Source organism: Canis lupus, chromosome 10 (genome assembly GCF_011100685.1).
Source record: "Canis lupus familiaris isolate Mischka breed German Shepherd chromosome 10, alternate assembly UU_Cfam_GSD_1.0, whole genome shotgun sequence".
In the NCBI taxonomy this organism is placed as follows: domain Eukaryota; kingdom Metazoa; phylum Chordata; class Mammalia; order Carnivora; family Canidae; genus Canis; species Canis lupus.
The window spans coordinates 1451519-1464783 of NC_049231.1; the positions used below are offsets into that span (position 1 = coordinate 1451519).

Here is a 13265-nt window from a genome sequence, read left to right on the forward strand (position 1 = left end):
CAACTGGTTTTACACAACATGCTCAGATGCTGCCAGGAAATAGGGATTTTGTTTCTCAATCATCAGGTCAAAGATTGTTTTAACTGCTGCATACTGATCTTTCTAAATCTATCTGCCTCCAATAAATATGAAAGTCAGCTGGCATTCCTGGAAGATCACAAAGCAAATTACATAGATAGAGTGAAGCAAGGAGGCAGAGGGCGATCTAGAAGAAAGATGAGTGGGTGGGAAGTTGAGTTAAACTTGACTCAGTTGGAACATCTGTGAACAATACAGTGTCAACTAGCTGCCTGCCCAACTCAACTCATTCTTTCGACTTGGTTCAGACATTCCTGCTTCCAAGAAGTCTTCTCTGATCCCCTAGTTGGTCTAGACTAAGTGTTCCCGTCTTATAGGAGTTCCCCTTAACAGTCTGTACCTCTGTCATTGAGCTCATCACACTTTAATATATATATATATATATATTTTTTTTTTTTATGGAAGATTTTATTTATTTATTCACCAGAGACACAGAGAGAGAGACAGAGACACAGGCAGAGGGAGAAGCAGGCTCCCTGAGAGGAGCCCAATGTGGGACTTGATCCCAGGACCTGGGGATCATGCCCTGAGCCAAAGGCAGATACTCAACCACTGAGCCACCCAGGAACCCCTACACTTTATTTTTTTATTTTTTATTTTTTTTAAGATTTTATTTATTTATTCATGACAGAGAGAGAGAGAGAGGCAGAGATACAGACAGAGGGAGCCCAACATGGGACTCGATCCCGGGTCTCCAGGATCAGGCCCTGGGCTGAAGGAGGCGCTAAACTGCTGAGCCACCTGGGCTGCCCCCCTACACTTTAATATAAATGCTTATTTCTGTCTGCTCCCTAGATACTAAAAGTTCCTCGAGGGTGGGAACTGTGGCATGTTCACCATCATATCCGCAGCCCCCAGCATAGAACTGGGCTCCAGTAGGTGCTTCAACACAAACCAGTTGAATGAATGAATAAGGTATGGCCCTGGACTTTTGGCACTTGGAAGAGAATGTCTTCAGAGCCTCATCTAGGGCCTACATCGGGGCACCTTGGTGTTGACACTTTGAGGGTCTTAGCCTGACCCTCCAGGATGCTGTGAGTCTACTCTAAACATACAGAAATTCCTTTGGAGGCTCCATTCCACCACCACCCCCCACTCCCCCGCCCAAGATACTCATTAAGAATCATCCTCCAAGCATATTGAGTAAGGAACAGGCAGGACTGGTAGGGAGAGGAGATAGGTAAGGGGCTGTGTGATCAGGCTCGCAGGAATTCCCAAGATGTGTAGTGTAAGGAAACCAGAGATAGGGGAATAAACCAGACCACCCCGCCCTAGGTGTTGGGAGTGGGGGGGGGGGTGATCTTTATCTTGTGACAATCACCTATGACCAAAAAAGAATAACCAGACCTGATGAAGTTTTGAAATATAGGTGAGGTCCAGAGCCAATGGCCAAGAAAGAATTCTTGAGACTTCTTTGGTGCAAAATGGTGGTTTTATTAAAGCAAGGGGGACAGGACCCTGGGGGCAGGAAGAGCTGCTGTCCCAGGCCTGTGAGGGGTGGCTGAGGGGTGACCAGGGAGTTGGGAGGGGTTTGAGGATAGTGTATTCTCTAAGGAATTTAGGAAGCAAGGTTTCCAGGACCTTGAGGTAGCTGGCTATTGTTGGGGAAAGGTCACTTATTACCATCTAATAAAACATGAATCATGAGACCCTTCCGATGTGTATCAGTGGGCCATGTGCTTGGGGGATGATTGCCAAAATGCATCTTGGGGGTTTAGAGATAAAGGAAATTTCTAAAGGAATTTTTATATGTTAAAGTAGACTTACAGGCTCCTGGGGGTCGGGCTAGAATCGCCTTCTGCTCTTAACAAAGTATGAACATTGAGGCAGTTGAGTCCATAGAGGAATGTCCCTTTGGGACTTGTCCATGTGCTGCCTCAAGCTCGTGCCTTGTCCTCAGCTAGCCCTGTGTTCCCTGATCAGAACCCTACTGTCTTTTCCTACATCGTATGTGTGTGTGTGTGTGTGTGTGTGTGTGCGAGCGTGCACACATAGGGGAAGATGGGTCAATGGGGGAAACCAACAAGTTAAAATATAAAACTTTAGGAAGCTAGTTCCTTGGATATTAACTCTTTTTTTTAATATTTTTTATTTATTATTTATGATAGTCATACAGAGAGAGAGAGAGGCAGAGACACAGGCAGAGGGAGAAGCAGGCTCCATGCACCGGGAGCCCGATGTGGGATTCGATCCCGGGTCTCCAGGATCGCGCCCTGGGCCAAGGGCAGGCGCCAAACCGCTGCGCCACCCAGGGATCCCTAGTTCCTTGGATATTAAACCAGCCAGTTGAGGGGCTTGTGCTACCTGTGATGTGAGAAACAAAGCAGAAGGAAATGTAGGTAAACTTAAATGTCCTTATAACCTGCAGCCCATTGACAAATATTTGAGGCAGACAGAGTAGAAGGTTCATCCAGGAAGCTCCCAACTGTCTTAATGTGAATGTCTTGCTTAGAGGGAAAAACCACCTTAGCTTGACTATAGCAAGTCCTCTAGGATCTTCCGGGTCTCCTTTAGCATATGAAAATCTTTTTGGAACTTCCCTTATCATTACTTCCCCCAACCCCAAAGAATCTAATCAATTGCTCCTCACAGTTTGGAGGGGGAGGGGGTACAGCAGCTCTTCCTGCCTGTGGGTCCTGTCCCCATGCTTCAGTAACACCACTTTTTTACAACCAAGATGTCTCAAGAATTCTTTCTTGCATTGGCTCTGGGCCCCAACAACACTACTCCAAAAAAATCACATCACTTGGATCAGAGCCCTGGTTGGGGCTCAGAATTAGTTGTTTTGAACCAAAGGTCAAAAATACTTGCCTGGGGCGTCTGGGTGGCTCAGTCACTTAAGTGTTCCAATTGGATTTCAGCTCAGAGTCGTGAGATCAAGCCCTGTGTTGGGCTCCACCTTTAAGGCGCTCTCTCTCCCTCTCCCTTTGCTCCCCCATCACCAAAAATGTACTTGATTGTTGGTAGAAGAGGGACTACAGTCTTCAAAGAACTTCTAGGGATCCCTGGGTGGCTCAGTGGTTTAGCGCCTCCCTATGCCCAGGGCATGATCCTGGAGTCCCAGGATCGAGTCCCACATCGGGCTCCCTGCATGAGCCTGCTTCTCCCACTGTGTCTCTGCCTCTCTCTCTCTCTCTCTGTGTGTGTGTCTCTCATAAATAAATAAATAAATAAATAAATAAATAAATAAATCCTTTAAAAAAATAAAATGACTTAGATAGAAATAAAAATTTATTTAAAAAAAAAAGAACTACCTTTAGTTTTCTGTGCTTTCCAGAGAAACGCATGATACGAGAGCTTGGTTCTTGTCTCACGGAGTCGAAGAATGAATCTCACAGACACAGGAGAGTGAGTGAAGGATGGAAGTTTAAGTAAAGATACAGAGAAAGCTCTCAGGAGTGAAAGGGGTCCCAACAGGTTGCCACTGAGGGTTTGTATGATTGGTCTTTTATTGGAAGCCAACCAGCGAACCTAAATCCTTTCAACATTATCTACTGATATCACCATGGAGTAAGGACTAGTGGTAACGTCTTTAAGGCCTTACTTCTTCTTTGGGATCTGGTTATTCTTTGTCGGTCACAGATGACTCTCCTCATAAGACACCTTCCCCACACACACCTTAGGGCAGGGTGCTCTGGCTTGTTCCTTTATCTCTGGTTTCTTTACACTTCAGCATTTGGGGATTTTTGTGAGCCTACTTCCATGGGCCCCTACCTAGCCCTGCCTACCCCCATTTGTCCCTAACTCACAAGGACCCAGATTTTCCCTAAGGACACTATTTACCCTTTTGGAGGTGAAGGTGCTGCTCTAAAGTTGCCAGGTTTCAGGATGCAAACTTTAACTCCGAAGTAGTGGGGGAACCTCCAACTATGGAATGAAGAGATGAACAAATCCTTTCCTCCAAAAGCAAGTGTAAAATTGGACAAAACTGTCAGAAACAAATTAACCAAAGGTAAACAACAAATTGAGAATCATTTATTCATGAAAAACCTTTAGCTCTTCAAATGAGATCAGCAGGAATTAGTGACCTCCTTGCCTGGGGCCATTCCCTCCCATTCCCCACTGGAGCTCAACAGGCTTGACTGGCAGAGCTGCCCGGAAAATTAGCATCGTTGCGGCCTGAGGGGGCAGGCTTCATTTCAGGTAGAAGACAGAAAGACACCGCAGCATTATCAGCAAAGCAGCAAACCTGGTAGGACAGGAACAGGGAAAACTCATAGCTCTTCTAACCTCAGCTTATGACCCCACTTGAGGCAAGCAGCAGACCAGCCAGAAATTTAGCAGTGAGGTCCTGGAAGTAAGAGAGCCACAGAAAGGCTGGACTAAGCTCTCCACACACAGGCAGCTGGCTTGGAGCACTACTCACATGGTGGGGAGAAGGTGGGAGCCAAGCTGAAAGCTAAAACCCAGGCTAATTTGACAAGTGATTGACCTCTGAATGCCCTGCCAGGCTGTGACAATGAAAAATGTCTGCAGACATTTCTGGATATCCTTTAGCAGGAATAGGGGAAGAATATTGCCCACAGTTGAGAACCACTGCTCTAATTATTTAGGAAATAGCATTTTTAAAAGTCTTTAAAAATTAATGGAATTAGGGATCCCTGGGTGGCTCAGTGGTTTAGCACCTGCCTTGGGCCCAGGGCATGGTCCTGGGGCCCTGGGATCAAGTCCCACATCAGGCTCCCTGCATGAAGCCTGCTTCTCCCTCTGCCTGTATCTCTGCCTCTCTCTCTGTGTCTCTCATGAATAAATAAATAAAATCTAAAAAAAATTATAAAAATTAATGGAATTAAAATGGTATACTAGGGATGCCTGGGTGGCTCAGCGGTTGGGCGCCTGCCTTTGGCTCAGGTTGTGATCCCCAGATCCGGGATCGAGTCCCGCATCGGGCTCCCTGCGAGGAGCCTGCTTCTCCCTCTGCCTATGTCTCTGTCTCTCCTCTCAATCTGTGTCTCTCATGAATAAATAAATAAATCTTTGAAAAAATGGTATACTAGAAACTCTTTTAACTTATGAAATGACAATAAATGAGGAAAGAGGAAAAATGACATAAGACCTAAGAAAATAAATAGCAAAATGACAGATAGGAATCCAATGACACTGAGGGGCATCTGGGTGTCTCAGTTGGTTAAGCATCTGACTTGGGACTTTGGCTCAGGTCACGGGATTGAACTCTGCGATGAGCTCTGCACTCACTGCAGTCTGCGTAAGATTCAATCCCTCTCCTCTGCCCCTCCCAGCCCCACTCATGCACGCATGGCGCATGCTCTCTCTCAAAAGAAATCCCAATAACAATAACTACATTACTGTAAGTGAACTGAACTTTCCAATCAAAAGTAGAAATTGTGGGACTGTATACAAAAACAAGACCCAACTATACACAGTCTATAAGAGACATTTTATTTATTTATTTATTTATTTATTTATTTATTTATTTATTTATTTATGTGAGTAAGCTCTATACCCAATGCGGGGCTTACGCTCATAACCCTGACATCAAAAGTTGTATGTTCTACCAACTGAGCCACCCGGGTGCCCCTGTAAGAGACATATTTTAGATCCCAAAACATAAACAGATTGAAAGTAAAAAGATCAAAAAAGATATATATACAAATAGTAATTGTAAGAGAGCTTGAATAGCTATATTAAGTGACTTTAAAAATACAAATATTACCAGAGACAAATAGAGACATTTTGTAATGTCATTCCATCTAGAAGTTATAAAATTTATAATGCACATGCACTGAATAACTGAACCCTAAAATAATAGGAAACAAAATGAGCAGAACTGAAAGGAAAAATAGACCACTGAAGAATTAGAGTTGGATATTTAGATGTTCCTCTCTTGAGTGCTGATAAAACAGAAAATTGGTAAGATAAGGAGACTTGAACATTATCAACCAATTTCACCTACTGGTAGCTATAGAATACTCAACAAATAGAATCATTTTCTTTTTAAGCACACATGAAACATTTTCTAGAATAAACAATATACTAGGCCAAATCTTGGTAAAATTTAAAAGATTGAAGTCATACAAAGATTGTTCTACAACAAGAGAAATTAAATTGGAATTCAACAGCAAGAAAAAATTTGAAAGCCCTCCAAATGTTTGGAAATTAAACAAGACAGGTATGAGTAATCCTTAGGTCAAAGGAAAAAATCACGTGGGAAATTAGAAAGGATCTTGAGTTGAATGAAAATATAAACAAAACGAAAAAAACAAAACAAAAAATATTTATAGGATGCAGCTAAAGCTGTGCTTAGAGGAAGATTTATAACTTTTCGTGTGCTCAATCTCATTAATTATCAGGGAAATGTAAATTAAAACCATAAAGGGGGGCAGCCCGGGTGGCTCAGAGGTTTAGTGCCGCCTTCAGCCTAGGGAGTGATCCTGGAGACCCAGGATCGAGTCCCACGTCGGGCTCCCTGCATGGAGCCTGCTTCTCCCTCTGCCTGTGTCTCTGCCTCTCTTTCTCTCATGAATAAATAAATAAAACCTTAAAAAAAAACATAAAGGGATCCCACTGCATGCATACTGGTATGACTGTAATCTAAAAGACTGGCAATACTAAGGGTTGGTGAGGATGTAGAGAAAACAGAGCTCTCATACATTGCTGGTGGGAATGTATAATGACATAAAGTCTTTAGAAAACAGTTTGGCAGTTTCTTAAAAAGTTAAACATATCATATGATACAGCAGTTCCACTCCTAAGTGAAATGAAAGCATGTGTTCACATGAAGGCTACTTGAATTTCACAACAGCCTTATTTACATTAGTTCCAAACTGGAGGCAATCCAAGTGTCCACCACTGGTTAATGGATACAATGTGGTATGTCCGCATTATAGAATACAACTCAGCAATAAAAAAGAATGAACTATTGAGCTATGCAGCAGCATGGATAAGCCCCAAAACATTATTCTAAGTAAAAAAAGCCAGACACAAAAGACTACATGTTGTATAATTCCATTTATACAGGATTTCCAGAAAAGGTGGTCTCTATAGAGATGGAAAGTACATCAGTGGAAGTGGGAACTGACTTTAGGCACAAGAGAACATTCTGGATGAAGAACATTTTTTTTATTACTGGATTGTGTGATGGTTGTACAAACAGTATAAATTGAGTAAAAAAATATGGAACTGTACACTTACATAAAATTTAAGAAGTGAATTTTGTCAATTATACCTCAACAAAACTATTTTAAAACAAAAGGTAAGGATCTCTATCCTGCAAAGCAATCAACCTGAAGACCAAAGCTAATTGATTCTAAGAAATGTCTCCAAACTCTTCTCACTTCTCTGCTGTTAAGAGAGAGCTGAGTACCTAAGAAAAGAATTCCTGGAGTCTCCTAGAGACATTCCAATCATTTGACCCATAGATTCAGGAGTGTAATTATTAAACCCATCACACACCAAAGACTACATAAAGGAAGAAGCTGTTGCTGAAGATCCTCCAAGAGAATTGACTTACTCTGTGTGGCAGAGACTGCCAGCTTTCCCACAACATACATTCTCCCCTTTGTCCACGATAATTGGATTTTTAGCTGAATGCCTGGCTACTCAGAATGAGAACCAGAATTTCAGCCTGCCTTGTAGCTTCTGACAATGTGACTAAGTTCTGGCCAAGGTATGTGAGCACGAGCAAGATGTGCAAAACATCTGTGCTCTGCCCTTACGGGATAGAGACCTGTCCTTTCCCCGTTCCACTGCCTAGAGCCATCTTGGACTGTAGGATAGCAGAGCAGGAAGCCTAAAAACATCTGAGCCCCTGACAAATCAACAGAGAGGAGATACCATACATACCATGCCAGGTTTTTCCACAAGGGAAGAAAGAAATATCTGTCTTGTGTAATCCACTGTTAATTTTGGCGTCTGTGGCATGCAGCTGAAACTGAATCCTGCAATAAGAATATGATCTGTTGTATGCAATCCAGAGGCTGTAGAGTGTGACAGTTATTTCCAAATGTATCCATTAACCATTCAGAAGTAAAGAATGAGAAGGAGGGACAAGAAAAGGGGGAGAGTGAGAGAGAGGAGAGAGAGAGAGAAAGAGAGAGAGATTTTTATCCAGCCTTAATATCTGGAGCATTTTCCTGCTAAGCAACAAGGAGACCAGTATATACCTGGGCAGGATGGTTATGATTGGCAAATTTCTTTTTCTTTCTTTTTAAAATTATATTTATTTATTCATGAGAGACACAAAGAGAGAGGCAGAGACACAGGCAGAGGGAGAAGCAGGCTCCATGCAGGGAGCCCCACGTAGGACTCGATCCTGGGACCCCGGATCACGCCCTGAGCCGAAGGCAGACACCCAACCACTGAGCCACCCAGGTGTCCCCAAACTTCTCTTTCTTCATGTAAAGGAGAACAGAAGCCAATGTGAGAAGTTCCAGGACCTACGGAAGCTGCTCTGCCATGGGAGGGGAGGTTCTTTCGGGCTCCTGCTTCCAGGTCTGAGCCCCTATTAAAGAGGCACCCTAGGTCCTCCTCTGTCTTGTCCCCCCTCCTTGTTTTCCAGGCGCTTACTATTGCAGCTACTTGTCAATGGTTTCCTTGTTTTTCTAGTTCACAGTGAGACTCTGCGGGACACTGCCAGTAGACAGAGGTCCAAAGTCCAAGAAATTAGGTGGATTCAGAATGGACAAATGAAATTTGGGAAAGACCAGGAAAAGAACCACCTTCTTCCAGAAACTGCTACGGCTCCCCATTGCCCAGAAGACAGAGTACTCATTCTCTTGCTTGGCCTGTGACTCAAATTGCCAGCTCCTTTATCTGACTCCATCTCTCCTTTTCAAAGGTTTTCATGTACATCACCTCATGGATGCTTTACTAGCCCTTTGGGGAGGTGTTATTATTCCTACTTTACTGAAAAAGACATTGGATCATTGAGGGGTTAGATGACTTACCTGAGGTCGCACAGACTGGAGCCAGGATGTTTTGCAGGTAACCAGACTCCAACTCTCATCCGTTCCATTGCACCAACATGTGCAAGACCTGTGGGCAAAGACCTTGTATGTGGACAAGCAAGACCCATTCAAAAATGTTCAAATGAGGGGCACCAGGTGGCTCAGTGATTGAGCGTCTGCCTTTGGCTCAGGGGTTCTGGGATCGAGTCCCACATCGGGCTCCGCAGGGAGCCTGTTTCTCCCTCTGCCTATGTCTCTGCCTCTCTCTCTCTGTGTCTCTCATGAATAAATAAAATATTAAAAAAAAGAATTTTGTAAAATTATGAAGTGCTATACAAAGATGACTTACTATTAAATAATTTTTACCTAATGAAGCATGTTTATATGGCCATGGCTACATATTTTGGATCCAGATCATTGTTCCTTGTGGTCAAAGTAGATAATTAAGGGTAAATTTTGTAATGTAATAGTATCTCTCTCTTATTTAGTAGGCTGCTGTCATCTTCTCATGGGATCAGTACCTGGAATAAGAGGACATCTAGATTAAGAGAAATTTATCTTATGTCATACCTCTGTCCTCACATACTCCTTCACCCACTGGGTGCTCCAGTGATGCTCTCTGTCTTGGTGACATCCAGGACCACAGACTCGAGCCTCTCTGATGTCTGGCCTCTCAGCTTTTGGACCTTCTCCTTCTGACACGCAGCCAGCACCCTCAAGCCTCACAGGTCCCGCTGCCTGGCCAGCAGGTTCCCGAAGCCCGCATCACACATCACAATTAAGTCATTGTTGTCTTGGAGGTGGCCCACCCATCAGCTGCCTCTCCTGGTACTGGTGGGGAAGGTGGTGGAGCCTCACAGGGGTGGGGAGGGTGCTCCTCCTTCTTCAGTAGAAGGAGAAATTCAGACCTTTCCTTTCCTGGCAAGCTTAGGAGAGTTGGCATTTATTTTCTCCTTATTTCGAAGCCCTCTTGAAATTCCACAAGACAGTGGATTATGCAAGATTTCCAAGGAGAGTCTCATTTCTGCCTTTGAGGTTGTTTGCTTCCAGTTCATTTTCATATCCTGGTTGAAACTTGCCCCGACTACTAAAAAAAACACAAACAATTAAAAACAAAAAACAAAAAACACACAAACAATTTTAAAAATCCTTATACGGCGTGCTCCTCTGTCAGAAATTCCCAAAGAAACATTTTGTTTGTTGTTCCAAGTTTGGCATTAAAATTCTCTGTATCGTTTGTTCTGGTCCAGACGCGGTATTTATACTTTTGTTGTTCAAGAATGTTTTAAATGGTCTGGCCAGGCAGTACTTCAGTGACCAGCCAGCCCCCTGAGACTCTGGATCGCTCTCTCTTTTCCCACCTCCCCTGTGGGGTTCACTGGAGAGCCTGCTGGGCCTCAGGGGAAGGGCAGGGCCGTCCTATGGAAGGGGAGGCCTGCAGATGACAGAAGCTTCTCCGCCTTCGCAGAGAAAGAGCTGGAAGAGAGGCCCAAGCAAGGCTGGTTAGGGGAGGTTTCAGAAGGTTCAAGGGAGCAGAAGCGAGCCACACCGCAGCTGCTGGCCAGAAAACCCTGCAGCAGGTGTGTGCGTACAGGGACGCTCCCTGGGCTGAAATAAACAACGACACATCAAGGAATAGGATTTTAAAACTAGAAGGACCTGCTCTGCCAGTTGCCTATAGGGTATAGGGTATGTACTTATTCACTCTGGCCTCTAGTTTCCTCCTCATTAAAACTGGAATAATACCTATGAAGGTGAATATTAAGGTGCTTAGCACAGTGCCCGGCATGTAGTAAGTACTACGTAAATGGTGCTATTGCATTGTATGTGGGCTGGAATCCCGACTGCCACTTACTAGCTGTGTAATCTTGTGCAAATGACTTAACTTCTCCGAACCCTTGTTTGCTCCTCTATAAAATAGGGGTAACCTCACAGGGCTTGTCATAGAGATTAAATTAAAATTAAAACACTAAACACTTAAAACACTCCATGCTTGGGACTGAGTAATGTCCAATAAATGCTAATTATTTCTATTATTTTATTGGTATACTTCTCTCATCATCTCTAGTCTTGCTCCTCTCATGTCCCTCCAACTAGGTTCATTCCAATTAATTCCCTAATGGCAGCCAAAAGTGATCTTCTCTAAAAATAAGTAGCCTCAAGGGGAACCCTCTTACACTGTCAATGGGACTGCAAACTGGTGCGGCCCCTGCGGAAAACAGTATGGAGGTTCTTCACAAAGCTAAGAATTGAGCTACCCCAGAACCCGGCAATTGTACTACTAGGTATTTATCCCAAGAATTCAAAGGGGCACACCCCCCCAATGTTTACAGCAGAAATGTTCAAATAGCCAAAATATGGAAAGAGCCTAGATGTCCATCGCCAGATGAATGGATAAAGATGTGTTGTATATATACAATGGATTATTACTCAGCCATCAAAAAGAATAAAATCTTGCCATCTGCAGGGCACCTGGCAGCTCAGTTGGTTAAGCTTCTGCCTTTGGCCCAGGTCATGATTCCAGGGTCCTGGGATGGAGCCCTGCATTGGGCTCCTTGCTCATTGGGGAGTCTGCTGCCTCCTCTGCCTCTCTCCCTGCTCATGATCTCTCTCACTCTCAAATAAATAAAATTTTAAATAAAAAAAAGAAATCTTACCATTTGCAACAACGTGGCTAGAAGTAGAGGGTATTATGCTAAGCAGAATAAGTCAGTCAGAGAAAGACAAATACCATAAAATTTCATGCATACATGGAATTTTTAAAAAAGATTTTATTTATTTATTCATGAAAGACACACAGAGAGTCAGAGACACAGGCAGGGGGAGAAGAGGCTTCCTGTGGGGAGGCTGATGTAGGACTCGATCCTGGGACCCTAGGATTATGACCTGAGCCGAAGGCAGGTGCTCAACCACTAAGCCACCCAGGGACCCTTCATAAGTGGAATTTAATAAAATAAATGAACATAGGAGAAGAGTAGAAAAAATAAAATAAGATAAAAGTAGAGAGAGAGGTAAACCATAAATAACTCTTAACTATAGGAAATAAATTTAGGGAAGGGGAGGTGGATGGGAGATGGGGTAATTGAGAGATGGGCATTAAGGAGGGCACTTGATGTAATGAGCACGGGGTATTATATGCAACTGATGAATCACTAAATTCTACCCCCAAAACTAATAGTATATTAACTAAATTGTTTAACTAATACATGTTAACTAAATTGAATTTAAATTAAAAAATATTTTTTAAAGAAATGAAAAAAAGAAAGTAGCTTTAAAGCAAATCTATAGGGACACCAGGCACATCAGCATTCGTCTGGAACCCTGGCAGAAAGTAAGGAAAATAAACTACAAGGAGGCACCAGGGAGATTCGGGGATGAGAGAAATGTTCTATATCTGGACTGATGGTGGATGGTGGTTGCACAGGTATATTTATAAGTCAAAACTCATCAAACTTTATGAGGGCTTTTTTTTAAAGATTTTATTTCTTTATTCATGAGAGACACAGAGAAAGAGGCAGAGACATAGGCAGAGGGAGAAGCAGGCTCCCCATGGGGAGCCTGAGGCGGGACTCGATTCCAGGATCCCAGGATCATGACCTGAGTCAAAGGCAGGCATTCAACCACTGAGCCACCCAGGTGTCTCCAACTTTATAGTTAAAAAACATTCATTTTGTTTAATATCTATTTTATCTCAATAACATTGACTTAAAAAAAAAGGTAAACAACCTCCCTGGTCATCTATTACATTACTAAATTTTCTCTTCCTTTTTTTTTTTATAATTTAGGAAATGAGAAACTTCTTTTTTTTAATTTTTATTTATTTATGATAGTCACAGAGAGAGAGAAGCAGAGACACAGGCAGAGGGAGAAGCAGGCTCCATGCAGGGAGCCCGATGTGGGATTCGATCCCGGGTCTCCAGGATCGCGCCCTGGGCCAAAGGCAGGTGCCAAACCACTGCGCCACCCAGGGATCCCTAAATTTTCTCTTCTTAATGGCATTATCAGCTTATAAAATTATTTCATTCATTTTTTTATTTGTCTATTTCCCTATAGCTCCACCCCATCAGAATATAAATTGCTTGGAGGCAAAGACTCAGTCTCCTTTACCACCCTAACCCCAACATCTAGAACTACACCTGGCACATGGTAGAAGCATAATAAATTCTTTTTGACAGAGTAACTCATTAAAATCCTTCAATGGTTCTGCCTCCAAATTATATACTGATTTCATCCATTCTTATCATCCTCACTACCACCTCTCTGACCTACACTACCATTATT

The 13265-nt window shown here is 43.1% G+C and overlaps 1 long non-coding RNA gene across 2 annotated transcripts; it reads right to left on the reverse strand.

The window, feature by feature from the left end:
- Nucleotides 1-2257: 2257 nt before the first annotated feature.
- Nucleotides 2258-10336, reverse strand: LOC102155417. Of its 2 annotated transcripts, none has more exons than XR_005365127.1 (4): nt 9555-10336; nt 8985-9072; nt 7882-7976; nt 2258-2382 (listed from the first exon to the last, which is right to left on the reverse strand). It is a non-coding gene; the product is annotated as an uncharacterized LOC102155417 (long non-coding RNA). The 2 variants fall into 2 exon arrangements; XR_005365126.1 differs by lacking the exon at nt 2258-2382 and adding an exon at nt 4032-4267 and having other exon boundaries at nt 9555-10333.
- Between the last annotated feature and the right edge of the window lie 2929 nt (nt 10337-13265).